The 24,546-nt window shown below is 32.1% G+C and overlaps 1 protein-coding gene and 1 long non-coding RNA gene across 4 annotated transcripts in view; one reads left to right on the top strand and one right to left on the bottom strand.

Moving 5' to 3' along the window:
• PCDH17 (protocadherin 17) overlaps window positions 1-24,546 on the top strand; it is a 98,068-nt gene that overhangs the window by 6,067 nt on the left and 67,455 nt on the right. The gene's annotated exons all lie outside the window — the stretch shown is intronic.
• LOC118009357 lies at window positions 2,263-23,621 on the bottom strand. Of its 2 annotated transcripts, XR_004678897.1 has the most exons (4): window positions 23,573-23,621; window positions 19,433-19,530; window positions 16,934-17,019; window positions 2,263-2,275 (listed from the first exon to the last, which is right to left on the bottom strand). It is a non-coding gene; the product is annotated as an uncharacterized LOC118009357 (long non-coding RNA). The 2 variants fall into 2 exon arrangements; XR_004678896.1 differs by lacking the exon at window positions 2,263-2,275 and having other exon boundaries at window positions 16,616-17,019.

Here is a 24,546-nt window from a genome sequence, read left to right as displayed (position 1 = left end):
GCCTAGCTTCTTTTATCCACTATTAAGTTGTGTCACAGAAAAACTTAATTCTTGCTTATTATAAATGCATGTTGCTACAAATTACTCTGGATGAGCACTACTTGAAATTCAAAATTGAGATTAACTAAAAGTGACACTTTGGGAGGAAGATTAGTTTGGGGCAAATGAAGTTAATTTGTTCATAATTTTATGCTTTGAAAAGCAAATACCTTTTAATGACACTTGGCTCAGTAATGTTTTTATTATTAAAATGAATAGTAAAACTTCATAACCTTATCCTTTCTAACAGAAGTATAACAAATGTTAAAAGTTAGCAAAACATGTTTTCTTTTAATATTGTAATGTCCTTGTAAAACAGACTCTTGTAATTGGTGCTACTGAATACTAAAGTATCGATTGTAGTATTAAATCCCACTTTTTATGGTGTCTACTGTATACCAGTAATCATGATTTTTTGATGTCTATAAAAGACTGAACAAGTAATATCTCCCTTAAAAAATATTGTGGTTTCTATGAAAGTCTTTCTGTGACTGTGTAAAACTGGTATTTATGATAATCTCTTTAGGGAGATATGTTAAAATCTGTATTTATAGATCTTTTGTAGTCATTTTATATATACACATATGTTAAATACCTTTCTTCTATTTTTACCATTGACAACTACAAAGATATCACAGAGAGTTAATGTTTAATCTTCCATTTCGAGTGCTGTTAGTTGAATTCTTATTTAGGTTCCAGTAACAATGAAGTTGGTGCAGTAGAATATCAGCAAGCCTGATTCCTTGGTCAGATTAGTGAGGAACAAATTTGGATGGAAGTATCCAGAAGGTTTCGAGGGACAGGGGTGCCTATATTGTATTTGCACCATGCTGTTCTTTAAGCTGTTCATTGCTTGAGGAATGGATAGTGGTGATGATGGTGATGGTGATGATGATGATGATTCCTCTCAGTAGTAAAACTTAAACCAAAGCAAATCTCACACATGCAGGGAAAGAGATAATTTAAAAAGAAAACAAAAGACAAACTTCCTTGTCATTCCCTTTCTTCTAGAACCTAAATCCATGCCATAAAAACACAAAAAAAGTTTCAGTTTTAAGTTCTTGAAATTTTTTCCAAGGTGACTCAATGTTGCAGATTGCTCTTGCCCTAGAAATATCCTCGATATAAACTGTTAAAACAGGCACTCTCTTACTCTTTTTTTTTTCCCTGAGTTTTTGCAGTCTTATAAAGAATGCTTTGTAAATTCCTAATATCTTACTTTCCTCTTAAATATACCAGGTTTTTCTCAGTACCTACTGTTGAGAACAGAGTAAATTAACTATAGTGACCCTCCTTTCTTCTTTTTCTTTAAACTAGAACGCTGCAAACACTTTGTGCTGAAGTGACATGCTTAAATTCAAGTGCTCAGGTATCCATAACCTTGTTTCAAAGTGCATTTATCAGTGTGTATATTTAACACAGTCTGCTGAGGAAACACGCTACTAATCTCACGTGTATTTCTGAAAGTAGTATTTTAATCCGCGGAGTGCACTTGCTTTAGCTTTATTTTCCAGTACGTTTGTGTTGTTTAGAAGGTGCACAGTGTATTTCTATGGATGGAATGAAACGTATTTCGTAATTGTTCTGAGTTACACTGGTATGAAATTTAAGAATTTCAGGATGTAGAAGACTCATATTGCAGCTTAAATTAAGATTTTTTAAAGTATCAAATGATATTGTGTGAGTCACGGGGGTCTAAATTTTAAGGTTAAGATCTGTAGGTTCTTGGGCAAAGAGCATTTTTATTGAAAGTGAATGCAGAACAATCCTGTAAGCTGGTTACACATGTAACCACTATGTAGAAACAGTGGTTTGTGAGAAGAGATTTTATTCAGGGTTTTTTCAAGTTTCTCAGATGAAGTAAAATGTTTAAATAATAGATTAGTGATTAAAATATCCTCAGTAATGTGAGTCATAATATAACATTGTGTTAATGAAATATTTTATTCATTTTAAAGCTATAACACTGATTTTGAAAAATAGGAGCACAGATTTTGTGGTAGGTAAGGCAAACAAATTGTTATACAAATTTATAAAAGCACTTTTCATAGTAATTTTCATGTGAATTATTTTGTATGTTAATATGAGAATCTAAAATCAAGTAGAGATCATTACTAATTGTCACGAGTTACTGCATATTGAGGCTTATCAAGAATTATTTGTTCAGTCTCAGGGTAACTTCTCAACAGGTGTTTTCAACGAAGGCCTGGCTGAGAAGAGGCTGGGGACTTCTTCACTGTTGGGAGAATTTCCAGTTTTATTTGAACATCTGTGTTTTCAGATTTTTTTGTAGCACTACTGCAAGTCATTTCAATATGAACTCATAGAAGAAAATATATAGAGCCAGCAGAATAAGATCTACTAAAATAAATTTTACAAAAGAATACATTCTCATGTGGTGTTTTATAGTTCAATTTTAAAAGATTCACATTAGGATTGACTTTAGACTTTTTATGCTAGGAAGAGAAAATCCTTTTGATATATGTGCATGGCCTTTTCAATAAAAAGGAATTAAACACATGGTAAATACAGTCAATCCAAATATATAAAAATGAGATTGCAGCATAGAGGACTAAAGTAGTGTACCATAGACAATAAACTCAGTATTTTGGAATTAAAATGTGAAAGAAAAAGTATATCTTTACTAGCAACATTATCCGTTGTCTGCCTTTAGTCCCACTTCTCTAACACAAGAGATTCTTGACTATAGGGACTGATGAGCTCCCAAGATGGTGATCTTTAAAAGTTCATATTCTAGTATGTTAGTGATTTCAATAACAGACATAAAATGTGTGAATAATTTCTTCATATATGATTTTGAGGTTAATTTTCTGCACTGTTGTTCTAAGATAGCACAGTTTGATTAGTTACATGCACTCATTTCCATAAACATTATATACATCTCTACTTATAAGAGGAATGATGGGCTAAATAGGAAGGGGATGTCTCTTTCCTATAGCAGGCCTCCAAGAGTGTCTTCTCCACTTGCCTTTTTTTTTTTTTAATTTTTAAAAGTTGGAAGGATTAATTCCTACTTTAAGTTAACATGAGTATATAATCATAACACATTTTTTTGGTTTTACCATATATTAAAAATAGTATAAATAAGGTACAAAAAAACCTAAAAGATAATCAGCCATCAAGGTATTTTGAGTTTCTTTGGAGAAGAATTCAAAATTCAAATTATTATCATCATTTTTAATATATTGTTACTTTTATTCTTAGTTTTGTGTGCACCTATGAAAATCTCAGCTCCAATGTAAATTTGGGCGCATTTGTTTATTTTGCAATAAATGAAAACACAAAAGTATAATTTTTTTAATTATATGAATTAGAAACCTGAGAACCTTGTTTTTACAGTTAGTTGATATAATTACTCATAGGTAATAACCTCTTCATCCATTAGTTTTTAGTTTTCAACAAAATTTCCAAAATACCAGCCAGGTAAAATATTTCATCATCCTTCCACTGAGATGATAACTCATCAGTCTTTTAAAAATGTAAGAGTAGGATAATTTTAAATTTTTCTGAGCGTATGAGTGAGTTTATAATTTTACTTAAGTTCTATGAGTGAATTTATAATTTCAATAAATATTATCATATCCAAGTCTACTTGGAGGATTTTGGAATTTTATTCTTGGCATCTTCATGTTATTTAAGGCTGTGTGTGATCGTGAAAACTATCAGATCATAGAAAAGTATGTCCTAAAATTCCAATCTCAATTGCTTGAACATCATTTTTAGTCAAGAAAAAAATTTCTAGGTTCTAAAACATTATTGATCACCTGTGACCATATTGTTCAAAACACATTAAAAACATTAAAAAAATAAAAACAAACAGAATTTCCAGAAACTTTCCTTAATAAATTTGAAGTTATATATTATTCACTTTTTTACAGTGCATATAGATTTACATATGAGGTTAAAATAAGTTGGTTACTCTTAAAATAATCTCAAATACCTCATTAAAGGATTAAGAAATATACATATTTTAAAATTTTAAAAAATTAAAAATCTCCAGATAAGTATCTAATACTATTTACAAATATAATATTTATATTTTCTTATGTTTCACTACCACTATCAGGCTTCACATTTTTTACTGTTAGTGCTGCTTATGTAATACAATGCAATAGAAATATATCTATAAAAATAAAAGGTATAAATTAAGAAAATATTTAATGTTAAGATTAATAAAGGGTTATATGCACTTATTGCAGTGAAGTTTGGCTCTGCCTATGTTTATGAAAATGTGAATCATAAAACTTCTTGGCAAAATTAAAGTATGTGTATCCATGTATATATATCTCCCATATAATGTATATAAATACTCAAGCACAAATATTAGCCCATTTTATACCTTTTAGTTCCAAGGCAGCTCTCCTATTTTTAATGAAAAATTTTTAAAGATTTTATTTATTTGATTTATTTGACACAGAGAGAGAGAGAGAAAGAGATAGAGACAGAGAGCAAGCACAAGCAGGGGGAATGACAGGCAGAAGGAGAAGCAGACTCCCCGCGGAACAGGGAGCTGGATGTGGGACTCCATCCCAGGACCCTGGGATCTTGGCCTGAGCCAAAGGCAGATGCTTAACTGACTAAGTCAGCCAGGCGCCCCAGCTCTCCTCATTTTAAGGATGACCTCAAACCTTCATTTTTTCTTTGAAAATATGTTAAAACTTGATGATTGCGCTGTTTTCAAACTTCACACATTTTCAAGTTCCTTAAAGTAGAGCCAGTTGTTCTAGAGCAGAGAAGAAGTTGAAGAATGACTGGACTTCAGTGGACAATAGGTTGGAGTTTATGTAGATGAAGAGAAAAAAATTTTCATCCAAGTTTCTGATTCTTTCGGGAGGATGGTGGGATGGCTGGAGGTATTGTGAGAATATATACCTTGATCCTGATGATGAAACAACCACAGGGGTAAGATGAGGCCGCTGGAACTGAACTCATGCCAGTTAGGAAGTAAAACTTAACTTCCTTATGCTGATAAGCCTTGCAATACACTCAATAGTGGGTAAATTCTTACAAATGCACCTGCTAATTATGATATTAGTCATTGCTCCAGAATGTATTCCCCTCAGTGATACTTCTGTTTAATAAATCCCACAGGGCAGTATCTTAAAGTCATATTTTAGTAAAGTCATCAGGGAAGTCGTTTTGTTTTTTTTTCCCCCCTGTACTGAATTCCTTTAACCAATGACTGTATATTTGATAGAGAATGGCATAAAGTTCATTTTGCCCATCAGTTTGAAGATACTGTGACTTCTGCCACCCACCTACAAAACACTTTTAAAGTTCATCAGACCTACACTAATCTATTGTCAACCTATTTAAGTAGAGGAGACGTTGACAAGAGTTTCCTTCAGTGGTACACAGTATTTTATGGTTAGTCATAGCTTTCACCACCAGCTTTGACAGTGATATATTGCTATCCTTTAGTCTCCTGAAATAAATTATCTATAATAAAGAAGTCTGTAATGACATCAACATTCCCAGCTGTGACTAAGCAGAAGTTTTCTTGTGCTTCCTTGCTGCTGTAGAAGTTCAATATTTTTTAGGTAAAGCCAAAAAAGAAAAAAAAAAAAAAGACAAAAAGACAGATGCAAAATTGTGGGCTGTGTGGGTGGCATCTTTCCCTCGTATGCACAAAGTTCTTCCAGTGATAGACTGTAAAATCGGTTTCAGACAGTGTTTGAGAGAATCTCTTGATATACATGTGACACACTTCTATCCGTTCTGGTCTTAGTGACATTCTGATTACTGGTATTTGTAGGCCTTGCCCTGGATCTATTCCAGGCAGTTTTATTGTAGTGAAATGGCTCTTACAGTTCATTGAGCATCTAGCATAACTGTGCTGAATATGATTGGTGCGTTTGCATATATTTATTCAAAAAATAAGACAGTTAAACAGCATAATTATGGGAAAATGAATCATAACAATAAAAGACCATTTAAGTTAACAAGCTTTGTGATCAAAGGATAAATACAGGTTGGATAAATGAGACTTTAGATGTAACGAATCTACATAAATAGACTTTGGTTTGATTAGAGGAATAGAATATATTAAAATAATGGTATTAGAAATGCATTTTGTTTTAGTAATTTTGAAATATTTAAAGACATGTTATTTTTTTTATGTTTCTACTCAATAATATATTCAAGAACCATATTTATATTGGATGCAAAATGGGCAAGGTACAGATAAGTATAATCATGTAAGCTTGTTTGGCTCTGGAATACACTCTGAACAGTATTTATTATTTTTTAAACTTATAATGTTTTTGATTGATTTTTAATTATTGGAACACATTAAAGGGACCATATAAAGGACAATTTCTTATTTACTCTCTTTATCAGCTAACAGCAGCCTTTGTAGAATTTGAAAGTGAGAGCATTAAAACTCTATTTCAAGTTTTCAAAGCTATAACTTTATAATTGTTTTTGTAGATACATATTGTTTTTAAGAGACACTAGTTACATGTTTGTAAATTATATTAATGCATAATGTGGATAATTCAGAAAAATTCCAATGCTATTTTGGTGGCATATATATATATATTTTAATAACAGATTTAACTTACAATGTGACTAAATAATTTCTTTTAACAAGTATGGTTCTTTAGATATATTTTCTTCAGCTTCTTTTGGTGATAACTTTTAAAAAATATAATTTAGGCGTAAGTCAGCAATTGATATACCTCTTTACCAGTATTTCTGCCTGAATCATTAATAATCACTGCTGAACAGTGATTGGATTACAATTACACCTAGAATTTTCATGCCCTCCAATTCAATAAAACTCAAGTTGAAATATACACATATTTCCTAAATTCCAATAGCTTACTTTTATAAAGTGGAAATGCAACAGGTATTTTATTATAAGCAGAAATGGTCGCAGTGGCTTAAATATCTTTCTTATTTCTATAACCCAATTTTACACTATCACTGTCTTAGATAAATTCCTAAATATTTATTTGCCACTTGCATCAGTTTTGAAACCTAAAATGATAGCTTTTACCTTCAAGATAAATATCTTTTCAATTCACAGGCCCCAATATAAATGCCTTTGCTTAAATCTGTTTATTTTCTTTTTCACATAGCATAATTTATCAGAGTAAATGGAGATTGTTTTATGACTGAATATTCAATAGATTTTTTTGCTATTTCACCAGAGCAATTCCAATATGCAGAACTGATATCTATAAAAGAAATTCACCTACGATTACCATGAGAAGCATTTTCTTACCAGAGTGTAAAGTGGTCAATATGTGCTTTATTGCCAATATTTCCATTTCAGTGGATGATATGACAATAAGAAATTAGAATGTTTGAGACATAATATAATTAAAATCTCAGCAAATTTACTAAGAAAAAATATTATCAGTTAGTATTTTTGGGGAAAAAAAAGGGAGTTAGTTCCAAAAGGGGTATTTTCCATCTCAAACCTGATAATTGCTTAATGATACATCTTTGTATAAACATTTGTTAGAAAAGCTTTCCAAACATCCTTAAAAATTATTTGCTTTGATTTCCATGGTTCTGTCACCAAAAATAGAATATTGTCTAAATATTGGTGAATTCTATTGAGGTGTCTTCTTGGGACACAAAAGTCTTGCTTTCTATTTTGCTTTTGCAATTTTGCATGTATTTTAAAAACATTTATCCCAAATCAACTTATTGCATTAAGAATGTGAATAAGGGGAGTTATAAGTCATGAAAAATAAAAGAGAAATCAATCATTTATTTTTATTATCATTATCATTAAGATGGAATTAAAGATTACATACAAACTTATCTTCATATAATTTCAAGGCAAGACACTTGATTGCTTTATTTTTATTATTATTTTAAGCTTTATGTGACCTCCTGTTACATTAATGTATTTTGTTTTGTTTTAAGTCATTACCTAATCTCTTATTTTAATCTTGTTTGATTAAGAAAGTTTGGAGGTACACTTGATAATTGAATCTTACTTGGCATGGTATGCCTGGAATATGTTTGCAGTTTTAAAAAACAATAGTATGTTGGTGCTAATGCATGAATCTAAGTGTAGAGTAAGATAGGTTATTGAAATTATGTGTGTGTGTAAGAAAAATAACAAACATTTTAATACAACAGATTGAAATAAAAAGTCTATAACCTTGCACTTTTCGCATTGTCAGATGCACGGATAATAGTAATTATTAGCTACATTTCCAGATCCTGACCTTCTAGGAAAGCTACTATTTATCTCTAGATGGTAATAAGGCAGGAAATACGTGAACTATCCTATTACACAAATCCCACTCAGAGGAATTTCTAAGGGTTATTGACAAAAGCCTATTCTACGGTATGGCCCTGATATCAGATGTGCCAATATCAACAAACAAAGCTATATGCCTAAGTGGAGAGAAACTAAAAGGATTAAAAGACAAGGAATACATTTAAGGAGAATTTCTTTTTTCTGGTTTTGAGCATAAGACTTTCTATGATTTTTTTTTTTTATAATCAAGACAATTACATAGTAATTTGGGTTAGAATGCATGCCCAGTTCCCCATCTCAAAACCCAATTTGTTACCACCTGTGGCTATTTCTATTAAAAAAAAAAAAAAAAAACATAATTACTATAAGTCTCAGCAGTCTTAGAGTAAATTTTTGCAATTACAATACCTCCCTCGGGCAGATGTGTGAAAATGGCAGATTAATTCCTGCCAGGATCTTTCTGTTCCTCGTTCATTTTTAGGTTTGGTGTTCCTGCTTATTAGAGTGGCTCTGTTTGCTCTGGTTAAAGGTTATGTCAGTGTTTCCATAGTAAATCTCTAGAAATAAAGATCCACAAGTCAGCCATTAAATTTTGCCTTAGGCGAAAAGTTGACATGTAATGCTTTAGCAAAGGGGTAGATAATATTTTCCATCACGCTCCTCTGTTGCCTGATTAAGTTTGAAGTACATGGTAGTAGGACCATTTGGCAGTGTTGGAAAAAGCAGGACAGACTGGGAGGTAAAAAGGAAAGTGCTGTCTTTTGAACTATAAAATAATATTTAATCAGCAGAAGTCAGTGCAAGTATTTTTTCTTCTATGCTTCATCCTAAAGCTACATAATGCATAGGAATTTTAAAGAGCCATAATAAAGATATTGATACTGGGATGACTAACAAGAGATTTAACACCCTACCTATTTCCATTCATTCCTTCTTTGGTTGTGGTATGTATACTTTGTTTCTGTAAAGATCTAATTGTTCTACACACAAAATAATGAATATTATTAAATCTCAACAGTTTTAAAACTCTGGATCAATGTTATAACTATTAGCAAAGCTAATTTGTCACAAAGCAGCTTAAATAGCTGAATATTGGAGGACAGGGGCCATATAACATCTTGCTTGTCTCTGTAGTTGGGAGAACCTAGCATGGTTTCTAATACATAGTAAGGACTTAAAAATATGGATTCTTTATAATCCTCTGATCACTGATCAGATATGAGCTGGAGTTTAGATCCAAACCTAGAAATTACAGAGGTCAAAGTCAGATATTTATATAAACATCCTGGTAAACAATTTATTTGAAGGTGGCATATTTTGATAATTTTTATTTATAATAGTTACCTTCTTAATAACTACAATGAAAATTCCTATACAATTATATTGATACTATTAAAAGTTCATGGGAAAAAATGATCAAAGTTCACGATTATGAACATCAAACTTTCAGTGAATTTGTTTATATATATATACACACACATACACACATAAAAATGTGTCTACATTTATATATATATGTATATGTATATATATATATATATATACTGTATCTCAAGAGCAAGTAGTGTTGGTAAGAGTATATCTTTTGTCTTTTGTCCTATTCCTTGATATGCTTTATAAAGTATTAAAACTGCACAATTAAAATGTTGTGTCTCTTTGTTAAGGCTTTAAGAATCATACAGCTCTAGTAAATTATTAAGAAAATAATGTGATTATTTTATCTATGGAACTTTTTTAATGAAATGAAATTATAGATAAACCATAAATAGTAATTTCAGGATTATATTTATTTGTATTTGTTAATATATAATTTTATGATTTAATCACTTTGGTACCAACCATTTGCCATCTGATAATGGGAAAAGAATATCACTGTGGGCAATAATCAATGTGCATTATAATAATAATCCAACCTACAAAATTTTTCTCAAAATTTCAGAATCTATTTCACGTAGGTGGTACGAAATTTTTAAGCACATATTGAGGAAACATAAGCTATGCATTTATATAAACAGTATGTTGCCCATTTCAGTATTGTTATTTAAAACACATCTACAACCTACAGAGTTATTGAATCCATAATCATAAATTCACTTAATAAATAAAAAATTAAAAAGCTCTTAATTGAAATAACTCACTACTTTTAAGCTATTCTAGGACTTAATTACTATTTATCTAAATTTTAAACTTTAACTGCAAAATCCATATCAAACAATAAGGAGGTTTGATAGAGTAAAGTTTTCAAGTAGAATGAGCTTTCAAACCGTATTAAAAATTTAATTCTCTCCACTTGCCATATAGTTGGGATACAAAGTGAAAGAAAAAATAATAGAAAGGAGCATAGAAATGCAAATTTAAGAAATTTAGGATTCATTGTCAGTTAACATTCAAAAACAAGAGAAAGACTTTCCGAAAGTTTTAAATGAATACTACATAAGATAAACCAACAAACAGCAAGTTCTCAGCGGGGACATTTAAATCCACAATTATCCAAACATTGTAATTTGAGCACCTCTGTAAATTTACTCTGGAATATTTGGCATTTTGGGGAAAGAAGGCCTAGCAACAATGGGTGCTGCTCTCTCCAGAGGATGCCAGACTGGTCTTGCTTTCCTGTCACTAAGAGAAGCCTGAGTACTGGGAGCAGATACCCTCTCAGAAGATCAGAAACTAGGCCTGTAATCGTCCATAATCTGTCTGAATTTTACTCATTTCTCTGAATGTGCTTTTCTTGAACTATCATACATGCTTTCTTTTAAAAAATATAGCTTAGAAATCTACTGGAAATATGACTTCTAAACAATGTTGGAAAAAATGTGAATGTCCAATAAATATACCAGGTTTTGTGCATTTATATTAGTCTTCACATAAAGCCATAAAATCTGAAAATATATTATTTGTTTAGAAATTTCAAAAAGCTGTTTAGATATTTGAAAATTATCATCAAAACACATAGTTTGAAACAAAAGGAAGGGAATTATTATTTATGTCTTATGCTGACTTGTTCTGATTGTTTTCTTCTTATTCTTTTCATCTGGTCTCTTTTCTGTGATACCCATTCAGAAAATATATTTTTACAGGGATACTTTAAGAACATTGTACATTTACATCTAATGTAAATACTTTTAAAGAACTCAGATACTGTTTTTTATCACCTTAAGCTGTGTTTAACTATATGTACATTCAGACCTCAGATGCCTATATTTGATTCCTATAGTAGATCTATAGAGGGGTGGATTGAATTTGAGAAGGGTTGGATTAAATAATATTATGTTTAGCATTATGAAAATGCATTTAAATGATGAGAAACTTTTGTTTATTAGTTAAAATAAAAAGCTTTTTGGATTTCCTTTCATCTAGACTTTAAGAGATAACATATTGATTTCTTTTATATAAAAGCAATAAATTGCATAATTCCTTCCTTTTATTCTTTGGGCAGGGATGTGCTCTACTGAGATATAGTAGAGATAAAATCCTCCACTTGCTGTTCCTAAAACAGAACATTTATTTTTTTTTTTTTGAAGTAAACTCTATGCCCAACTTGGGGCTTAAACTCACAACCCTGAGATCAAGAGTTTAACGCTGTACCAACTGAGCCAGCCAGGTGCCCCTAGAACATACAATTTTTTAACCACTTGATAAACCTTCTTTATATATTAAGCTTATGCAGGTCAGAGAAACAGACTAATGTATCAGTTTATAACATAAGGAAAGGAAATTTATAGTTAAACTTACTCAACAAATACCTTTGAAGTATTTTCATTACAATTTTCCTAATAAGCCTCAGTGAACTTGGGCTTCATTTTAAGTACTCATCATTTAACTAGAGAAGTCAGATCTCCCAGGACACATCTCTTATTTAATGATATTAGAGTTTGGGTTTTGTTTGGTGTAAATGTAGGATGGTGATGGAAAGGCACTAGGGGTAGGAGAGGAAAGGAGCTCTGATTCAATATCCCCAGGTAATATGATATAAATAATTGGAAAATGGAGATATCATTTCAGTTGGTTAATTGTAATAAACCCATTATCTTGTTTAGAGCATTAAGGTAGAATCAACATGTTGGGAAACAGATAAAAGGTGCATGAAAGCATTTAAAATTCAATCATTAGGTTTCATTGCACCCATCTGCTCCTAGGAAATATAATTGGAAATTTGATTCATTGACCTTTAGCTGCCATTTTGGACCACAGTTTCAAAATCTATGTTTTCAAGTTGGACATTTGAAGTTAATTTGATAAGAGCCATATTTGGTACATTTTTAACCCAATTACGTTTTTGAACAAAATTTGAAAACATAAAATCAGGCCTAATGGGCTGGTGTATATTTGACAAAGAGTCAGCATAGTTATTTAATCCTGGATCTGGTTAAAGCAACTGATGTTCAAATTCATTAAGGTTTCGATTAACTAGAGGGACTGCTGAACTTTTTACTGTTATTTTATGCACGAACTCCTGCCTTTCATTAATTATTCTCTGAGTCCATATTATACTACTTTATACTTACAACATCCAATTACTCTAAAGTTATATACCATGGCACAAGGAAAAAAAAAGCAATATTTAGTACTTTAGGTGGTTATCCTGAATTTTAAAAATTTTTGCACCTCCCTCAATCCTTTTTTGCCAACGTAATAGGATGCCACAGAATCTTCCCCAAATATTTCTTGTCTTCACTCAGAAGAGTGATATATGATAAAATTATACGCCTAACACAAGAAATACATTATGTAAATTGATCATCATTTCTGTCAGCATTTGTGTATTGCTACGCTCACTGAAGTTCATGTAACTTGGAAACGAGTCATGATTAGACAGGTGTTTCTTCGCCTATGAGATCAAATTTCTGAAATATTTATATAGTGATGAGCCAGATGTACACAGCTTAACCTTATAATCCCATTTCACAGCTTTTACAAATACTTGGAAACTTGTTAAGTAGGAAACTGATTATTTTGGCAGCGTATCTCCATTAATAGGATTCAGATCTTCCTTGTTTACAAGCCAGTGCTGCTAATACCATCTAGTATATTAAATCAACAGGGAAACTGAAAAAGTAGAATCCATCCAAGGGCTGATTGACAGGGAAGTCTTTTCTAAATCTTTTTAATGTGTTTTTTATTGACTGCGTAATATCAGAACACACATAGCGCAGGTGAATGATGTAACTGTTTGGGATACTATGTTACTACCAGTTTGGAATGAAGCAGTTACATCTCAGACTCTCCCTGCTTCTATTGTAATCTTGATATAAGCCACATAAGACCATGCATCCGCTCTTTACAAATATTCCTTTCAATATCCTCTCAATTGGAAGGTTTACTGTCATTTGACATGTGAAATTATTTTAAATGCACTCATCTTTTTTTTAAATGAATAGAGGCAATACAGAGTAATGTAATAATGTGTCATAATTTTCATTATGCTTACTTATTGGTTCTGCAATAATAGACGGAGAGCTTATTGTTATGCTTTCAGCCTGAGCTATTTATGTACTATGCTACTCGGTGCACTGTTTCATATTGTGATGTTCTGTCCCCTTAAGAAAAGGGGTATCGGGAACTTTAAATCAAATTAGGCTACAGGAAGAGCTTTATACTTTGTCTTTTTTATATTATGTGGATAGCTTTTATAAACTACCTAACTCTGCTTGAATAAACTCATGGTCCTTCAGAGACAGGAAAAAACCTATTTTTTCAAACTATATATGACAACCTGATTCCGTTCTTAAAAGAAGGAAGGAGAAAGCAGGCTATCAGAAAAGGGAAAAATTCTTCCATTTTTTCACTTCTTTTTGGGAAAAATTATCTACTTTGTGTTTTATATTCATACAAAAATGTGCCTAATGTACATATAAGCAGGGCACATAATATTAAAAAAAAACATGGAATTAAGTAATCTATAAAGAAGAGTTTTTTAAGGGCAATGGAAAGATAAATATATGAGATTTTTGGACCCTTGGTTTTTGTGCTCCATGACAGGTATTCTAAAGATGAAGCTGCTCCACTGAGACTGTGCTTCTAGACCTGTGTAGTTGAGATTCAGGCACTGCTAGTCTATTGCCTTTTGGATTTCAACTACTCTAACATTGAACTTGTAGTCAGCCCCCAGGGATGAATTGGCTACATTTGACTGCAAGGCCAGTTACCTCTTTCCTATTTGATTTTCACCAAATCAATAGTTTCCCTAGAAGAGATTTTACTGTTGGGAATAACAACAACTCTTATAAAACTCTTATATGCAAAAAATCCAAGTTTTTGCATTAAAATAATTTCAGATTTTTTTGTGCAGTATATGCATCTTTGAGTTTCTCTCTTTTTTTCCCAAAATTAAATGATTATGTTTTTATTTATTTATAGTCACTATAGTCATGTTTATAGTCATTTTGCATTTTAAGAAGAATTTTTACTGCAAAACCTCTGCTGAAAATCCATACCTAAAGCAGCACCTGGTGTATCATAAGAACTTGTTACATATTTGTGGACTGAAAATAGAGAAATTTGCATTTAAAAAGTTATAAAATTGCTTATAATTCAGTACTCAGAGGGGGCTATTGCTAACCTTTTGTTGTTCGGATCCACAGTCCCTTCTAGGACCTGAACTGATCTAAGACTATTTTTAACCTTTACTTGTTCCACTTAGTGTTAATATGAACATTTTTTATTGAAGAAATATTAAGGTGTTTAAATTTGAGGTATTGTACCATTCCCTGCTGGGATGGGTAATACATGACATGTACAACAAAATGTCATTCTGAAATATGAAAGAGTTAGGGATTACAAAACATGTCTGAGTGCAAGGATTTTTAACAAGGGATCGTAACCTGTCTATCTTCCCATGCTGTGAAGTGCACACACATGCACAACACACAACTAGATTTTTTACAGGTATATACTAAACATAATATCTTACGCTGCTTTTTGCCTAAAATTATATAAATATATCATAGATAGACATCATTCCATGTCAGTGATGTAGTTTCATATTATCTTAACAATACTGGAATTCTGGGCCAATTAATGGATAATTCATTTAATCAGTTACTCCCTGATTGACAATTTGAGTCTTTACACTGAGACTCAATTCCCAAGGTTCTTGGTTAAAAAAAAAAAAAAAAAAAAGTTTTCAGTCCAGAGCAAGTTGCTTAACTTTTTTTTCTGTTTTCTTATTAAGTGTTATACTATTTGCTACTCATAGAGCTATCATAAGAATTCAAGACGAAATATAATTATGCATATAAATGATATAACCAATACTAAATGTTGAATAACACATATGGTTATTATTGTTGCTTACAACAAATGACATAAAACATTGAAGCAGTTAGGGTACTGATATGCAGGCATATTTTCCATAAAAACAATATTTCAGTTGGCCCAAATGTTAGCAATTGTACAAGAGTACAATTTCATTCCAGAATACTTACGATTATAAAAAAGTAATTTTACTGGAATGCTAATTTATTTTATCACAAATTTCCATTTTGACCTCTCTAAACCAGGATTGGTTTTTTGGATTTTGCTTTAGTGTTAAGTAGACATTTTAAAAAGTGACCAGTTTTTGATAGACCATCTTCCAAAAAAATAATTTCCAGATATTTTAAACTTCTTACACAACCAAAGTAAACTTTGAAGTGGAAAGATGTTATTAAGTCTTCCTTAAGAACTGTGCTTTTTTATTCAGGGAGACCTTGTGGGAAGAAAAGCTCACACTGGGTAGAAACTGAAGAAAAGTTTCTACAAAAGAACTGTTGTAGGGCAATGAATACCAGAAAGTTAGAGACATATGATAACATCTGATTTCATTTACACTTCTTTTCATGTGAGAAAACTGAAGCACAGAAATGTTACTCACATATATACAGCTAGCTAGAAATAGAGAATTAATGTCATCTGACTCAGAGTTTAGGGTTTTTGTTCCTATACCAGTTGGGATATCATGTTTGACATGCATTTCTATTGAGGTATCTATGGAGTATGAAAACATTGTGTAGCATGAATAATTGCTACTATGAGTTACTACAACTTAGTTCCTGGAATGCAGGTCAATTTGGAAAAGAATTCTTTAAGGCCTCCATATACAAAGCTTCAGAAACTCTGCTGAGACCTATGTACGTATGACACATTGTCACAAGGTCTGACAACCAGCAGTAGCTTCAAGAGGTTCTGTAAGTTGGTCCAATAAAGTGAAAATACATCAAAAACTAATGATGTGATATGGTGATTAACATAACATAATAAAAAAAATAAAGTGAAAATATTGCCAAATTTTGGAGACTCCAGAAGCAGCCCAGGATCATCAGATTTGATCATAGAACTAGCTTTGATTCTTTTATTTGAATCAAAGTTGTCCAGTAGACCTCATTGCTTTTATCTGTGTTTAAGATGATTCAGAGCTGAACAATTACAGGAACAAAAGCCATTCAAGGGGGTGTGACCTGGTATCAAAACTCAGTAGGGAGCATTGATTAACAAGCATTATTAGAATGAAAGTAATAAATCTGTAAAATACATCAGACAATGATAAATAGACTAGAAAGTAAAGCATAATACACACAAAAGGAAGATGGATCATTACAGCACTTGCAGGCTTTTTATTTGAAAGAGTGCAAAATTTTAAGTCAAAAGAAACTCGTTCCTCTTACTTACTCATATTGGGATCTCCAGCTAGCCTTTCATGAATTCCACAGGCCTCAGTTTCTCCATCCATAAAATAGAAATTATAATGGTTCCAGCTGGTGAGGTTGAAAGGAAGGAATAGATTTGGAGAGATTGAGAAACAATGACAAAAATCACCCTGTAAAAAAACATAAGGAAGCACAGGAGACAAAGGACCAAGAACAGAAGAGTTCTTTTCTCTGGGAAAGAACAGGTTACTTACTCTTATTCTAAGTACACTCTAGAGGAACTTGTAATACACTGCAGGAAACTTAATGTGTCTAAGTGCATTTTGTTTTCAGGTGTTCCCGCGATGGTACTGTTTCCACAGTTTTAAGTAGTTTGGGATTGAATATAAACATGCTACAAATCACCTAACATTGAAATCCACTTTAAAAAAAAAAATGAACAGTTTTTCCATAAGGCACCTTCCAAATACAAACTCTGTGAGAGAAGTCTGTCCCACAGAGGATGAAAATGACTTGTGGTTTGTTTTTTGTTTTTTGTTTTTCTTAAACTATGACCTAATTAAAAAGAGTGCTTATGTGAAAATGCCTCATTAGTATTTTATCTACAGGAGTGAATAGAGTGAAAATTTTAATTTTAAGGTTAAGAACTGAGACTTAGTTTTTCTAAGCCAGGAGCCTGCAACATTTTCTGTTAAGGGTGAGATAGTAAATATTTTAGGGTTTATGGGTCATACATTCTCTGTCACAACTACTCAACTCTGCCATTGAAGCATGAAAGTGGCCATAGATAACATATAAATGAAAGGGCATGGCTGAATTCCAATAAAACTTGATTTTCAAAAATAGTGGGCCACAGGCCAGGGTTCACCAACTATTTTTATAAGGCATTACTAATTGTTAACATTTCTTCATTTCTTTCCATTTGTGTATTTAAAAAAAAAAAAACTGTACCATGTAAATTATAAATAGTCTCTAACAAGATCAAGGTATTTGTCCATTATTTCAAAATTAGATATGGAAGAATGCAGGCCTATTATCTCATGAAACGATTGTGTAGGTAAGACTGCTGCTTTTACTACGGGAGAAAAAATTCTTAGAATTGAAGTCTCCAAGCAAAGAAAGCTGGGGATACTTGAATTAGGTATTAAGTGTCAGTCTGATAAAGAGTAGAGATAGTTCATTTCATTTTGTGCTAATGTTTAATTAAAAATCTGTTAACATTAGTAAAGACACTTAGCTTTATTTTAATTTCAGGTATGAATGCCAACCTAAAATAGACTCTTTCCATTGAATCATACATTTTGAATGTGATACTTATTCCTGTATTTCAGAGGGAAAATGATAAATATTCTAGTAATCTAATAGTCATAAATTTGATTAATAATTAATTTTTTCCTTCAAATTTAGGAATGCCTTTTACTTTGTAATAGTCATTTCGGAGGACAGGTCTTCCAAATTCTTTGTATATTATCTCCTAAATTTTCATAATTTTTTTCCTCACATTACTCTTCTTTTTCAAACCAGAAATTCAAATACAATGGATAATTTTTTTGAAAATTTAAATTTGATTATGATTTTTGTTATTTTGGAAAGCATAGTGAATTATCTTTGAAACTCATGCAAAATACTGGGGGCTTCAAAATCCCCCCAAGGTATTCACTAACTATCGTAAAATATGCTGGTTGGTTAGCTGGTTGCCTGCATTATTGCTTCTAGAGAGTTAAAAATTCTCTATCAGGAGTTGGAGGAAGGAAAAATGAGAAAGGTGTTGCATCATTCAGTTTCACCTTGAATTCCTTCTATTCTTTTAATCCTATTAGGAACTGGAATATACCTATACAGATGATGATTTGAAAGAGAGATGCAAAATCAGACAGGAATCGGATCTTGCTGATATTTTTTTCATTTGCAAAATGAATTATCTGGATAATAATTGACTTTATCTTATGATTAAAAATTTAATATTTGGGGGAGGAAGACTGGTGAACTGTGTGTATCAAAATCATTGTATTTGTAATGTTTTTAATTTGAGTGTATTTTGAAAAAATAAGCTGATGAAATGGATAACAGACAGATGTTTTGGTTCACCTTTTAAATTAGTTATTTGTTTTTTTGGAATTTTACATAATGATTGACTAAATGTAATATCTTGAATTTCTTCTTTTACACTTTAAAAGGTAAGTGTTCAAAAGTGCCTATTTTGACAATTTATATGACTATCATGATGGTAAGTAATCATACAGTTAAATCTACTGCATGCATTAGAATATTTGGTAATAAACGGCCATTATTACCTTTTTATGTTATTGGCCAAAGGAAAAGAAATCTAGTTATTGGAGTTATACATAATGTTCAGCATATTCAAATAATTTAACATGCAAGGGTAAAAAGGTAAAAGTGCAGACTTTTTCAATGAGTTGTCTTATTATTAGGGGGATAGTAGCACTCTTTTTTCTTAGTGTATAACAATAATTTTTAAAAGCACTTCAAGGCAAGTTACATTAATTTCTCATTAACTTACTTCTGAAAATATTGGATGGAGCCTTATTTTTCTCTGTGTCTTAGAGAGGCAGTGCAGCAACTGACTGGTCCTGGCAGTCACCGGCAAGGGTTATTGTTCTGCAACAAATCGGTTATATGATAGGTAACTTTATGAAAATTAGTTAGCTGTAATTTCTCTGTTAAAGAAACCACGTAGACAGTAACACTATTATGTCTTCTAGGGCAATTGGGAAGAATGAATAATAAATATCATTAATACATACAAAACAGTATACAGCATACTCCAGGCCTCCTACCCCAGAAAGTGCACAATGACATGATTTACATAAATTTAGATTCAGTGCAGTCAGGTTTCAAAATAAGTCCATATTAGCTAAATGGATTAGACTGAAAACTGGTTTGAATCTAAATAAATCAATTTATAAAAAATTCCTTTTACTTTAGCAAGTTCTTTAACCCTAATAAAATAAGATTTTAAGGAAATGTATCTTGCAGAAGACTCGGCATTCATGGGGATAATAAGTAAAATCAAAAATCACCAATTTGTCTCCCTCCCTTTTTTCTCTTTCTCTTCATATGTCAGAGTTCTAGAAGTTCAGACTTCTAATGACTTTTCATTGGCTACATATATCTTTGACTGCTTAGTATGGAGGCCCATTTGCAGAGAATCCAGTTTTAGGTATTCTCTCCAGTGGGATAATCCTTCCATATTCTTTTTTTTTTAAGATTTTATTTATTTATTTGAGAGAGAGAGTGAGAGAGAGAGAGAGAGCACAAGAGGGGGGAGCGGGAGAGGGAGAAGCAGACTCCCTGCTGAGCAGGTAGCCCGATGCGAGACTCGATCCCCGGACTCCAGGATCATGACCTGAGCCGAAGGCAGACGCTTAACCAACTGAGCCACCCAGGCACCCCTCCATATTCTTAATAGAGACAGAAAAAGAGCATGATAAGAGGAAAGCAGAGGAGAGTCTTCTAAGACAACATATCTGGCTGAGAGATGGCAAAAACCAAGCAAACAAACAAATAAAAAACAGAAAGGAATAGAACTCCCAACCCCTCCCCGCCCCCCCACCACGACCACTACCATCACTGGAAGAAAAAGAAAAGACTAAGTATTAGCTAAGGTTGACATGGAGAGGCTGACTGTACTGAAGAGAATGGGTTAATTGGAGATGTTGAAGTTAGCAACTCGAATTTTGGACTTTTTTCCCCTAAGACATCAACTCATGGCATAACTCTATGCCATTGCCAGTGAGAAAGCACATCTAACATTCAGTGGCACCTTGGTTGCCTACGGCCTCCAAGCTTCAGCAAATATCAAAAAAGAATGTATTCTCTATTCTGTGTGCTTTTACAAATAACAAATAGCACTCCTCTCACCTTTTGATTATCTCAATTTTCTTCTTTCTTGTCAAAGATGGTTTTCTTTAAGATTCATAAATTACATAATTAAATTCTGGCACACAAGTTATTATTAAAGTAATCAGTGTCGTTTACCAAAGAATTAACACTTGCAAGAGCTTTTTTTTTTTTCAAGTTTTTATTTATTTATTTAATTGACAGAGAGACAGAGAGACAGAGAGAGAGAGAGAGAGAGAGAACACCAGCAGGGGGAGTGGGAGAGGGAGAAGCAGACTTCCCGCGGAGCAGGGAGCCGGATGTGGGGCTCTGATCCTAGGACCCTGGGATCATGACCGGAGCCGAAGGTAGTCGCTCAACCATCTGAGCCACCCAGGCTCCCCGCAAGAGCTTTTAATATACAGCCACATTACTTTAAAAAAAAAAAAAAATCATCCCAGTCATCCTAATTGAGCAGTAGACTTTAAATGCTCGCATACAGGATGTGGCTGTTCTTGTCCTCTCATTTTTAATTCAAAGCAATGCTAGTTTTTGCTAAATGTGGTAAGAATTCCTTGTGTTTTTATTATGCCTTTAGTTGCAAAACACAAATGTCAACCACACTGTACTTGTATCAAAAGCATTATTTTGGAGGTCATTGATAAATACAGTTATTGCCATACCTCATGGACTTCCAAAATTCCAAAGCTAGAGGTGCTGTCAGATAACTTTATAAGTGGTGGCTTAAAATGCTGTTGCCTACTTCAGCAATGTAGAAAGAACCACACCATATATTCTGTTGAAGGCAAAGCTATCAGAAGCAATGTCGGTATGAAAAGGCTTAAAGTGAATTATTCACCTCTTAACTCTCCCTTGTGTTCAGTCTGCTGCAAAGAGAATGCTCACTATCAATATGAAAAGCAGTGCCTTTGAATTAAGGGAAAAGTTCGACTTGTTTGGCTTTGTTTTCAACCGAATGGCATCAATATATGCAGTCAACCTTATGTCCCTAATTCAAAAGAACTTTCAAAATTCCACTCCCCTATACCTCTGAAGCAGGAAAACACTGATCATCTTAGTATAGCTGAAGTTATAATGATATGATTTAACACCATAACTACACATCCAACCCCAAATTCGTCTGCAAGAAATAAGTTCTCTCTTAATGATGACTTCAAAGAGTTAAGGACATGCTTTCACTTTTCTTTAACAAGAAAAAGAAAAGGTATTCTAAATCAATACCTCTAGAATTAAAACTTTCTTCATATTTGTATTGCAACCTTTGGGAGATCTTTCTTGTATTTGACATACCTGTCTCTACTTTCTAGTATATTACAAATTTAAAAAGACAATGTTGACACAAATATGTAAAACTTGTACAAACGCTAAGGATAAATTTAACATTATATATATAAAATTATTGAGGCAAATGCTTTTAGAACTTGGTACAAAATACTGCATCTTTTCTTCTTCAGTATCTAATTTGCTGTCAGTCCTATTTAGTGTATTTTAAATCTCAAATATTGTAGTTTTCACTTTTACAAGTTACATTTGGGTCTTTTTTTGTATCATCTACTTCTCTCCTTGAAGATGATACAGGGGAGGTACTGAGGGCTCAAAATTTAAGGAGACATTCTCAAGTTCATGCTTTTATGTTCTTGACTATTTTTAATATTCTAACAGATTTTTAAGATTCTTTTTGGTTAATTCCATCATATTTTTCGTGCCTGGATCTGTTTTTATTGATTTTCTCCCAGCCACGGATTATATTTTCCTAGTTTATTGCATACCTTATAATTCCTGATCAGATCTCAGATACTGTGAATTTTACATTGTTGAATGCTGGATTTTTAAAATATTGCCTAGGGTCCAAGCTAAAGGTATGCTTGTGGAATGAATTTACCCACTGAGCCTCTGTCTCAAAGGTCTCCTCTTCGATAAAGAAACAGACGTAAAAAGGTAAAAGGATATCAAGGATACCAGCAGTTTAGGAACCACTGTTCCCTATGTTTCCACATCAGTGATTCTGGAAATGCCAGAGCTATTTGGTTTGTCAAAAATTGTTTTCTCCATAAGAAATTTCCTGACTGCCCCATGACTCTGTAATGGGAAATATAAGAGAATACTGGCAAATTAGCACCAAGGTATTGTGTGTGTGTGTATATATATATATATATATATATATATATATATATATATATATATATATATATATATCACATAGTGATTGCACTAATCACAGATTGAATTCTAGAATTTACTGAAATAGCATCTACGATGGTGAAAACTAACTGTACAATCCATTTTCCTAATTCTTGAATTATTTTTCTCTCTTTCTTTTGCAGGAATACTTTTGGAAAATAGTATTCTGATATTTTTTTTCTTGGAAATTAATTAGAAATGAGACTCAAAGAGATGAGGTCTTTATTTTTCTCATCCCACAGTTGTCTCATTTTCTAGAAATCCAAATAGTGTTTTAAAATTGCCCAGACTTACACCCACTTATCATTATTTCATGATTATTACAGTGCTGCATGTAGGATTTTTTTAATGTAAGAGTTGTAACAAGAATTGTATTCGATAACTAAGAAATTTTCATATATTATCTCATATAAAATATAAAACCACACATTTTAAATAGTATATCCTGATTTTACCACCAAAGTTGCAAAATTATTTTGATGATATTTTGCATACACTTCAGTACATCTTAGATACTAATCATTTCAATTAAATGTCTTTAGAGTCTTTACAAAGATATTCTATTCACTTCCAAATGTAGAATTAATTTACAAGGCATTTTCTAAATTTAAAAACTCACCGTTTCTGAGGACGGATCCCAGTTCTTCAAAATGTAGCCATGTTTCTTTCCTGCATTGAAATAAAAACAAAACAAAACTAAACTAAAAACTGTTCCTTTGTTTGGGTGCTTGGCTGGTTCTGTCGGTAAAGCATGCAACTCTTGATTTCAGGGTCACAAGTTCAAGTTGCACATTGGGCATGGGGCCTACTTAAAAGAAGAAAAAAAAAAGCTGTTCCTTTGCAATAAATGCAGTCTGCAAACTTCATTTGAAGTATTTATGTCATGGCTGGGAAAACGGGAACTGCACACAAGAAAAACATCTTTGAAATAAATGAAAATTTAGCTAAATAATTCATATTAAGGTGGATGTCTTATAGAACTGTTGCTTGGGTTTGCTAGTGTGGCTAAATAGATCTTTATATCTGAATCCATTTGTAGTCTGTCCAAATGAATATGGAATTTCTACATAGGTTTTAAAAGTTGGCTCTGTGTAATTTTAAAAGACAAAGTTCAGAAACATTCTTTATTGTAGTTATTTAATAAAAGAGCTTGTAGTTTTATAATCTTCTTTGAGATGGAAGGATCTTCAGTATATATGACATGCAGATGTCATTTTAGATTTAATTTGGAATTACCTTTTATTAGCATATAGTAATGAACCCTTTTTTGAGTGTAGAGTTCTATGTATTTTTAATCATGTATATATAAAACTTCATGAAACCACCACCATAATCAGGATACTAAATAGTTCTATCACCCTAAAAAGCTTCTTTATGCTATATCTGTAGTCAGCTTTAAACCTTGGCATCCATTGATCTGTTCTTTGTCATAACAGTTTTTGATATTTTCTTTTTTGAGAAGTTTTATAAGTGGAATCATCCTGTATACAATTTTTTGAGACTGGCTTCTTTCACTCAACCAAAATGCTTTTGAGATTCATCCATGTTATTACATCACTAGTTCATTTTTTTATTGCTAAATAGTTTTCCATT

The sequence above is a fragment of the Mirounga leonina genome, unplaced genomic scaffold (assembly GCF_011800145.1).
Source record: "Mirounga leonina isolate KUSES-001 unplaced genomic scaffold, KU_Mleo_1.0 Mir_127, whole genome shotgun sequence".
NCBI lineage: Eukaryota > Metazoa > Chordata > Mammalia > Carnivora > Phocidae > Mirounga > Mirounga leonina.
The sequence above is the reverse complement of the archived record's forward strand: the minus strand, read 5'-3'. Positions and strand labels throughout refer to the sequence as shown.